Source organism: Chrysochloris asiatica, unplaced genomic scaffold (genome assembly GCF_000296735.1).
Source record: "Chrysochloris asiatica unplaced genomic scaffold, ChrAsi1.0 scaffold00062, whole genome shotgun sequence".
NCBI lineage: Eukaryota > Metazoa > Chordata > Mammalia > Afrosoricida > Chrysochloridae > Chrysochloris > Chrysochloris asiatica.
Window position 1 is genome coordinate 3,136,666 of NW_006408580.1, and position 9,490 is coordinate 3,146,155.

Below are 9,490 nucleotides of genomic sequence, written 5' to 3' on the forward strand. Positions count from 1 at the left end.
AAGACGCAATTCTGAGAAATACTTTGTTTCAACGCAACGGGGAAGAGTGCAGGTTCTCTAAGGAGGCTCAAAGTAGTGGGACTGGCATAGAGGGCATTATCCATGGACTTTTCCTAGAATCTTTCTCTCAGATGGGATTCTAAAAATAGTGGGGTTTTCTGGGTTTTGTTTTTTGTGCTGGTAGAGTCGGTTCCAACCCATAGGGTTTCCAAGGTGCAACTGGTGAGCTTGAGCCACCCACCTTGTAGTTCAAACCGACTTTCCAGTCCAGCGCATTAATCCACAGTGCCACACCAAGTCTCCAAGAATAGTGTATAGTGTTTCTTATTCTCCAGGGCAAGGGCAAAAGGTAGGGGTGGTAAGCTTGACACTAGTTTTCTTTTTTTGGAAAGTGTCGTTGTGAATTATATTGATATGATCATAAATTTCCATTACCAATATTCTTGCTTAGTTTTATTTAAAGTTTAATATAAAAGATGGTAAGTAATAATACCTCAAGTTATACTAACTTCTTATATTAGAAAATGTGCCACTTTCATGTCATTTGGGTGTTTTGGGGTTTTGTTTTTTTTTTGCATTTGTTTGTGTTTTTACAAAGGGAATAAAAGAGTGATCCATGACTACAATTCATAGTTTATGTATAGATTGGAAAATTTTCTAAAAAATGTTATGATCTCACCCAGGTTTAGCTAAAAATGTTTAATAGTGAAGGTTTTCGTTTACTGATAAGTCTGTATGTAGGTGCCAGTTGTAACTGTAAGAATGTTTTGGATTTAATGATTCCTTGAGACAGAATCAGAGTTCTTAATCCTAACTGAAAAAAAAAATATTTAAGGAGCTTTAAAACAATTCCAATGCCTGGAACCCACTGCAGACTGATGAAATCTGAATTTCTGACTATAGGGCCCCGGTAGAGCAGTCGTCATGTGCATGTGATGATATATGCAGCAGTTTAATGCACTGTCATTACTGTCTTGAGATTCTTGATAATTTTTGAGCACGGAGCTCCATTTTTACCTTTTTTATTGGTACCTGCAAATTATGAAGCAGGCTATGGATCGGAGTATTACTTAAACATAAATAAGTAAAAGTTTTCCAGGTGATTTTGGTATGGGAAACACGGGAGGAGTTTGTCCCGACTTCTAATAAAGAAGAGTTCCTGGGTGGTGCAAATGGTTACTTGTGCTAAGCATCTAACTGAAAGGTTGAAGATTCAAATCCAACCAGATGTACCTTGAAAGAAAAGCCTGATGATTTACTTCTGAAAAATTAACCATTAAAACCTCTATGGAGCACAAATCTACTCTGAAATACGTGGGGTTGTTGTTGTTTAGAATTGACTTGATTGTAACTGGTATGTTGATGGTGTTAGGTTCCAGTGAGTTGATTCTGACTCATAGCAACCCTATGCACAATAGAACGAAACACTGCCTGGTCTTGCACCATCCTCACAATTGTTATTATGTTTGAGCCATTGTTACTGCCACTGTGTCGATTCATCTCTTTGGAGGCCTTCCTCTTTTTCTCTGACCCTCCAGTTTACCAAGCCTGATGTCCTTCTCCAGGGACTTGTCCCTCCTGATAACATATCCAAAGAACAGGAGAACTCTCGCCATAGTTGCTTCTATGGAGCATTCTGGCTGTACCTCTTTCAATGCAGAGTTGTTTGTTCTTCTAGCAGTTAGCAGTCTATGGTACTTTCAATATTCTTCATCAACACTAAAATTCAAATACCTTGTTGTTTTACGGTCTTCCTTAATCGTTGTCAAAATTTCAATGCAGATGAGGCTATTGAAAATACCATGGCCTGGGTCAGATGCACCTTAGTCCTCAAATTAACATCTTTGGTCATCAACACTTTAAAAAGGTCTTTTGCAGCAGATTTGCCTAATGCAATACATTGTTTGATTTCTTGACTGCTGCTTTCGTGAGTGTTGATTGTGGATCCAAGCAAAATAAAGTCTTTGACAACTTCAGTCTTTTCTTTGTTTATAATGGAGCCCTTGGTGACATTTTGATGATCACTGGATGTTGTTAGTGGTTGTGCTGAAATGTTTGCAGATCTATCTAGGCCACCAAGTGAACAGTAAAGTCTTGGAGGGCCTAGTGATTATCCACATCTGGTTGCAAGCACAGCTGTCTGCTCACAATGCAGGTCATTACAGCTGGAATCAATTCATGCACATATTTTTTTCTAGATATTTTGTTGTGAAGTGCCATAGAGTCAGTTCTGACTCATAATGAACCACCAACATTGCAGTTAGCAGTCAAGTGCTTACTCTACAGAGCCACAACAGGATTCCTAGATATAACTTTCTAGATATAAGGTCAGGAAGGTAGAGCTTGATGGCAGACCATACAGAAAGGCTGTGTAAACCCTCTTCAGCAAAAACACAGAAAACCAAGTGAAATAGATTCAGAGGGTGGTCCCAGAACTCTAAACTTCAGATAAAGGAACTAATAAGTGGATCGAATGCTTACCAGGAGAAAGATTTGGAATAGAAGCAAGAAAAGAGGTATCTTCCGATTGGAGGCAGCCAACAAGTCCCACCACAACCATTTCGAATGGGAGTGAGCAGAGAGAGAGACAAGAGACCACTCCCTTTACAGAAACCTACTAGAGATTTACATAGGTGCAAGTAGTTTTTTCTTTCTTTTATCTCTTTTTCCTTCTCTTCTCTTTCTCTTTCCACTCACTTCCTCTCTAGTGACCAGAGGTGGACAGAAATTGAGGAATTTTGTGAAAGTCAAGCTAGAACTTCAAATCATACTAAAAGGAGTTCATTGGACTGAACAGACAATAACTAGAGATTGACATATGTGGCAACACCACCCAGAACTCTGTCCAAATATGGAAGAGGCCAGAGCAAAACAAAACTACGAGAATGAAGTTAGGGGACGTGGGATGTCAGTCTATGACTACGACAACTACAAAGTGAAAGAAGGGAAAAGTATAGTAACAGAGATCCAGGTGGTGAGGAGGTCAGGTAGATTTCAGGATAAAACAGACTGTTTTAATATAAGGAAGAAATTAATAAAGTATAGTGTAACCCCAAAGAAAATATGTCTCCACATCAAAGCAAGGAAAGGAAAATCAAGATTTTGGAAACATTAAAACTATGAAGAAAGTGACTAGATATAAGGTCAAGTTATTCATTAGTGCCTTCACCATATGCATCAGATAGATACCTGAGCCAGGCCACGTTGTTCTGTATCACATTCACACAGACCCCCTATGAGATGAAGGGACTGAATCATGGGAGCATTTGATAGAGCCCTGGGCCTGTAGCAATGCTCATAGACCTTCCTTCCACTCCCTTGGCCTCAGAGGACCTCACAGAGGCTTCTGTGATCTCTTAGTAGTAGAGCTGCTGCTCCACAGACAATGCATGGATACTTGGGAGTTTCATTTCCAGCAAGGGTGGTGCCTTCTTCTCTTAACCTTTGCTGTTAGTTGAAGCAGCCCCTTGAACTTTGCCTTTCAAAGGCCCTCTTCCTCCTGGCCTGGCTTTGCTGACTTCAAGAGTCCTATGGCCTCAGCCTTCTGCTGCTCTTTGGGAAGTGGGTTCTCTAGTATAGCTGGTTAGCAGCCTTCAGTGCCCAACCAGTGAGATTTGAGGCAGTCATCCAGGGGCACCCGGGGCAGAGGGATCTTGATGATGTCACTTAGAGCAACCTCTTATCCTCATAGAAGTTAAACTCTCATCCTCCATCAGAGACTACACAGCAAGGAATGGAAGCCAGATAGTGACTCAGTATTCTTTAGTGTCAGTACATAGTCAATGGCACTACTGGTGAGCCTCTATCTCTTCTCCATGTGCATGAATTTCAAAGCATCCTGTGTGACTTCCTTGATGTGGTAGCTGATCTCATCTTTCAGCGGCTGGCAGGTCTCATCCTGAATCTGAGCTATTCCCATAGATTCAGCACTACCTTCATCGGCTCAGAGGGCAGAACAGTATAGCTGAATTTCAGCTTCTTCTCCTCAGCCATTCTGGAGCTCGTTCTCCCCTCCTCCTAAGAACGAGGCTCCAGAATGGAGAGATGGAGACCAGTTGTGTTGTTGTTGTTGTTGTTGTTAGGTGCCATTGAGTTGGTTTTGACTCATAGCGACCCTATGGAAAACAGAACAAAACACTGCCCCGTCTGCACCATCCTCAGAACTGTTATGTTTGAGCCCATTGCTGCTGCCACGTGTCAATCCATCTTGTTGGTGGTCTTCTGCTTTTCTATAACCTCCACTTTACCAAGCATGATTTCCTTTTCAAGAGAATGGTCCCTCATGATAACATGGCTAAAGTACATGAGGCAAAGTTTTGCCATCCTCGCTTCTAAGGCGCATTCTGACTGTACTTCTTCCAAGTCAGATTTGCTTGTTCTTCTGGCAGTCCATGGTACTTTCAATATTCTATGCTAGTACCATAATTCAAATGTATCAATTCCTCTGCAGTCTTCCTTATTCATTATCCAGCTTTCACATGCATATGGAACAATTGAAAATACCATGGCTTGGGTCAGGGACACCTAATATTTTTGCTCTTTTACACTTTAAAGAGGTCCTTTGCAGTAGATTTCCCCAGTGCAATCCATTGTGTGGGTTCTTGACTGCTGCTTCCATGAGCATTGATTGTGGAACCAAATAAAATGAATGCATTGACAACTTCAGTCTTCTCTCCATTTATCATGATGTTCTTTATTGATCCAGTCTTGGGAATTTTTGTTTTCTTTACATTTGGTTGTAATCTATACTGAAGGTTGTATTCTTTGATCTTGATGAGCAATTGTTGTAAGTATTCTTCACTTTCAGTAAGCAAGGTTGTGTCATCTGCATATCGCAGGTTGTTGTTAATGAGTCTTCTTCCAATCTTGATGTCAAGTTCTTCTTCATATAGTTCAGTTTCTCAGATTATTTGCTCAGCATACAGATTGAATACATATGGTGAAAGGGCACAACCCCAGTACACACCTTTCCTAATTTTAAACCATGCACTATCCCCTTGTCCTTTTGGTCTATGTACAGTTTCTCATGAGAACAATTAAGTGTTCTGTAATTCCCAATCTTGGCAATGTTATCCATAGTTTATTATAATCCATTGAGTCAAATACCTTTGAATAGTCAATAAAACACAAGTTGTAAAGGTGAACAAATTCCAAGTTCATGAGCCAGATGTCAGGTTGACTCATGAAGCTGTAAGAGCTGAAGAACCCAAGATGGGCAGTCAGATGGTAGGTTTCTGTTTGCAAAGGCAAATAAACCCAAGATAGGCAAGCAAGACAGCAGACTGCTGATAACTCCCAGGATCAGCAGAGAATACATCAGGCCACTGGCTCAAGTACAAAAACCAGAGGTCAGATGACAAACCTGATGCAGGATCTAGACCTAGCAAAAAGCAAACTAACTTTGTTTGAGTGTCCAATATAATAGTAGCATGCCACACCCCCAAGGAAACTTCCTTTCAATTGATTTGCTACTCATAGCAGATCTCAGCATGAAAATTACCACATTGTATTATATCTCATTATGGGTATTGTTGTTGTTTTTAAGTGCCTTCAAGTTGGTTCCAACTCATAGCGACCCTGTATATGGTTTCCAAGGAGTGACTGGTGAGTTAGAACCACCAACCTTGTGGTTGAAACTGACCTTGAAGTCTACTGTTTATTCTACAGCACCACACCAGGATTTATGATTATGGTTATTATGGGTATTGTTGTTATTGTTAAGTGCTGTTGAGTTGGTTCCGACTCATAGCAACCCTGTATATGGTTTCCAGAGAACAGCTAGTGAACTTGAACTTTGCGGTTCAAACTGACTTTGCAGTATAGCTCATTAACCCACATTTAAATCGCCAAACAATTGAGAATCCAGGCCCAGTTAAGTTGACACAATACCTTAATTACCACCCTCACTATGTCCCTGAAATCATTCTTGTCATGGCCACCAGTGACTCTAGCTTGTTAAATCCAAGGTCTCCTTGCAGTCCTCATCTTAGTTGACATTTCAGTAGTATATAATTGACCACTCCCTTCTTTTCAAACACTTTTGTCACTTGACTGTCAAACCACCTTCACTTGGTCTTCCTTCTACCTCACTGGTCCCTCCCTGGAAGTTTCCTTCATTGGGTCTTCAGCCCAGTATCTTAGCCTCTGCCCTTGGTCTTCCTCTCTAACTACATTTACTACCCTGGTGTTTTCAAAGAATTATCTGCCTTTAAATCTTTGATAGGTTAATGGCAGCCAAATTCATATCCCAACCCAGAGCATTTTCCCTCATTCCAGATTTGTATATCCAACTGCCTCCTTAAAAGCACCACTAAAACTGAACTCCTAATCTTCCCCATTCTACATGCTCCAGTCTCAGCTTTCCTCAACTTCACTCATAATGTTACAGGGAGTGCTAATCTCATCTCTGCCCTTCAAGTGAGGGGTCTTGCCTTCTACTGATTAAGAATAGTCACACAAGACAGGTTTCCACACTAGCAAAAGCTTATTATAGGAAAGAGGCTTGCAAGCAGGAGACAAGGACAGCTTAACATACTACTTAACCCCACCCCCACCCCCTGTTTCCCTAAACAAAGGCTTTACTGGGGTTTAAAATTATTTGGGGGAAAAGGTATCATGTTTATTCATACGGATAGGCAGATATTTCCAGGAAATGGTCCATTTAGGAGGGACCATGCTACTTGGGTATGTATGCAGCATTTCTTCAAGATGTTGTTGTTGTTGTTAGGTGCCATCAAGTTGGTATCGACTCATAGTGACCCTATGCACAGCAGAACGAAACACTGCCCGATCCTGGGAAAACCTCACTATTGTTGCCACGCTTGAGTCCATCCATCTCGTTGGGGGACTTCTCTCTCTTTCTCTGACCCTCCACCTTACCAAACATGATATCCTTTTCCAGCGACTGGTCCCTCCTAACAATATGTCTGAAGTATGAGAGACAAAGTTTGGCCATCTTGGCCTCCAAGGGCATTCTGGCTGCAATTCTTCCAAAACGGATCTATTGGTTCTTTTGGCAGCCCATGGCACTTTCTTCAAGATAGATTCCACTTACTATGGGATGTCATGCATCAGCACTCAGGTCCCAGCCCTCCCAGAAGCTGGTGTTCTCCTTTGCCCCCAATGAGAGGTCATTCTACATGGTGGGTAAAACTAGATAAACTGCACAAAGAAGTGAAACAGAGATTTTATTGGTGGTCTGTTTACAGTAAACAGACTGTAAAATGGGCATAGTTTGGGGATTAATGCTTTCATCCTCCAAAATGTTCCCTAGGCTCCCTATTTTATATGAGTTTGAAAGAGGATATTTGTACATGAGTTTTTACCTTTGCTGCAAACACAACTATGAATGTGGTGCAGCATATAGCATACAGCAAGCAAAATTATGAGAACTTCCTAGACATTATCGAACATTTTAAGGCAATGAGTTGATGGGTCTGGGGGCCCAGGACCATAGTCTTAAGGGACACCATGGTCAACTAGCATAGCATAGTCCACAAAGACAATGTTCTATATCCTGCTTGGGTAAATAACATCTGGGATATTATAAGCTCATGATCAGCTGTCTAAGGGGCAGCTATTGGCTTCTTCATGTGCAGAAGAAAGAAGAGTGATGAGAATTAAAGAGACTTGGAATCAACTAGTACAATGGACTAATGGACCATGCGAACATCAGTCTCCATGACTCTGAGACCAAAAGAACTAGATGGTGCCCAGCCACCACTACCAACTGCTCACATTACTGCTACTACTAACTAATCACATTAGAGGATCCCTCAAAGAGTGGGAGAAATGTGAAACAAAACTCAAAATTGTTTAATTAAAAAAAAAATGGGTTTACTGGTCAGAAAGAGACTGGAGGAAACTTAGACTATGCCCTTGACTATCATTCAGGTATGAAAAGGAACTCAAGCAGTAGATAGACTGTCTGTTTGTTGTTTTTTTTAATCTGGGAACTTTTATTGCACAACTAGGCATTGAAATTCTTAAGATGAATTGGATGCCGCAACAGTTCCTCTTGGGTTTAAGTGTTGTTAACCTCTTGGGTTTAAGTGTTGTTCCTTCATGGAATCCATGCCTGAATCTGCTACATACAATCTCTTGATGTCTCATTTGACCACTTCTGGTGCTTTTTTGTCTTTTAGCCTTGACACTCTAGTTATACTTTCTCTTATGCTTAGCAGGGTAGCCACATTTTCCAGAGGTCGATTTCTGAAGATGGTAAGCCTTTGAGCCACAGCAGTGGCACAATGTGTGTGTCTTATTTTTGTTGTTGTTGTGTGCCGTGGAGTCGGTTCCGACTCATAGCGACCCTGCACAGGATTCCCGAGACTGTTAATCTTTACGGGAGCAGAATGCCTCATCTTTCTCCCGCGGAGCAGCTGGTAGTTTCGAACTGCTGACCTTGAGGTTCGCAGCCTGATTCATAACCACTACGCTACCAGAGCAACTTTCTAAATGATGGCTTTCCCTTTGTCATCTCACTTCTGTGGCGGAGACTAAAGAGAGTAGATAACTTTATAGTGGGAGACAACAACACTAGCAAGGTATGTTCAACATGGTTTGAATGGTTAATCATTCAAAATCAAAAGGGCAACATTTTCCTAAGGACAAAGTTGAGAAGGGATGGGAAGATGGGTGGAATGTAAATAGTAACCACAAAGAGGAAGCAGGATAACTGTTGTTGAATGGAGGAGATTGTAAATATGGAGATGAAACAAAGTGTATGATTTGTTCAATGTAAAGCTGATGATTTTTCCTGTAAACCTTCACTCAATTCACAATAAATGGTTTTTAAAAAAAGTTGGTATAGGCTTGGAAGCCCCTCAGTTCAGTGGAAGCTCAGAGAAGACATCTCAAAGGGCTAGCTTGAGCTAGATCTTCAAGGTTTTGTAGTTTTTCTAGCAGAAAAATGAGGAAGGTGGGCAGGGAGAAAGTTCCCAGGCAAAGGGTACAGAGTGAGAAAAGACTCAGAGAATTCACCCCTTTCCCCAACATCAATGCAAACACACACATGGGACTCCCCACACACAAGAACATATAACCAATTGTCCTCTCCCCAGTTCCCACAGGGCACCTTCTGGTGGTCTTGTTCCTGGTATCACTCAGAACCACCCTGGCAGCCAAGTGTTGCTGTTAAGTGCCCTCAAGTCGATTCCTACTCATAGCGTGACCCTGTATAGGATTTCCAAGGAGTGATTGGTGAGTTTGAGCATCTGACCTTGTAGTTATCAGTCCAATGCTTATTCTATAGTGGATTGTGGTGGTTGTGTGCTGCCAAGTCGGTTCCGACTCATAACAACCTTGTATAGTGTCTTGGTGTGGCACTGTGGGTTAATGTGCTGGAGACTGCAAAAGTCAGTTTGATCCACAGTGTTGGTAATTTAAGCTCAGCAGCCACTCCTTGGAAACCTTATACAGGGTCACTATGGGTCAGAACCTACTTGACAGCACTTAGCAACAATAAAAACAACATAGTGTTTCCAAGGCT

The 9,490-nt window shown here is 41.4% G+C and overlaps 1 pseudogene; it reads right to left on the reverse strand.

Moving 5' to 3' along the window:
- Positions 1-2,021: 2,021 nt before the first annotated feature.
- On the reverse strand, positions 2,022-3,993 carry LOC102833661 (annotated as a pseudogene).
- Between the last annotated feature and the right edge of the window lie 5,497 nt (positions 3,994-9,490).